This window comes from Crocuta crocuta, unplaced genomic scaffold (assembly GCF_008692635.1).
Source record: "Crocuta crocuta isolate KB4526 unplaced genomic scaffold, BGI_CrCroc_1.0 scaffold610, whole genome shotgun sequence".
Taxonomy (NCBI): domain Eukaryota; kingdom Metazoa; phylum Chordata; class Mammalia; order Carnivora; family Hyaenidae; genus Crocuta; species Crocuta crocuta.
In genome coordinates this window covers 929,916-930,661 of record NW_027527456.1, presented here as the reverse complement: position 1 = coordinate 930,661, position 746 = coordinate 929,916, and the positions used below count along the sequence as shown (strand labels likewise).

Here is a 746-nt window from a genome sequence, read left to right as displayed (position 1 = left end):
CCGCAGGAATTTCTAGCTCCTACGAATGCAACCTTGCTTTGCCCCACACCAGAGGAAGGAGAAAGGAAGGAAGGAAGGAAGGAAGGAAGGAAGGAAGGAAGGAAGGAAGGAAGGAAGGAAGGAAGGAAGAAAAGAAAAGAAAAGAAATGCTTCTGTGTAGGTCGTTTCAAGTTCCAGGTACCGTGGTGGAAGTAATTATGTCACTCAGGGGTCTGCACNGGCCAGAGAGAGAGGGAGACACAGAATCCGAAGCAGGCTCCAGGCTCTGAGCTGGAAGCACAGGGCCCGATGCGGGGCTCGAACTCGCAAACCGCGAGATAGTGACCTGAGCTGAAGTCGGACGCTCAACCGACTGAGCCACCCAGGCGCCCCAGCTGCAAGTCTTTAAGTCTCATTCCATTCTTAGGAGGGGGTTCCCATTAGGGAAAAAAATAAAAACAAAACCAAAACCCAGCAATATCGTATATAAGCATCTAATTCCATGGTGAGGGACTCTTGTCCCCCTGGTCCTGGACAGGAGTCACATACGCCACAGTAAAAGTGAGTGACATGTGAAGAAAACATAAATCACCACCAGACACTTTCTATGATTCTCTTTTGGGAGGAAAACATCAGGACTCTCTCCGTATCTAGTCCTTTGCTAGCAGTATTAAAAGCAGTATTAAAAGTAGTATTAAAAGGGGGGTGCCTGGGTGGCTCAGTCGGTTAAGAGTCCAGCTTCGGCTCAGGTCATGATCTTGTGATTC

The 746-nt window shown here is 48.7% G+C and overlaps 1 protein-coding gene across 1 annotated transcript in view; it reads right to left on the bottom strand.

The window, feature by feature from the left end:
- The window catches only part of SLC9A7 (solute carrier family 9 member A7), a 157,002-nt gene that overhangs the window by 65,503 nt on the left and 90,753 nt on the right, over positions 1 to 746 (bottom strand). The gene's annotated exons all lie outside the window — the stretch shown is intronic.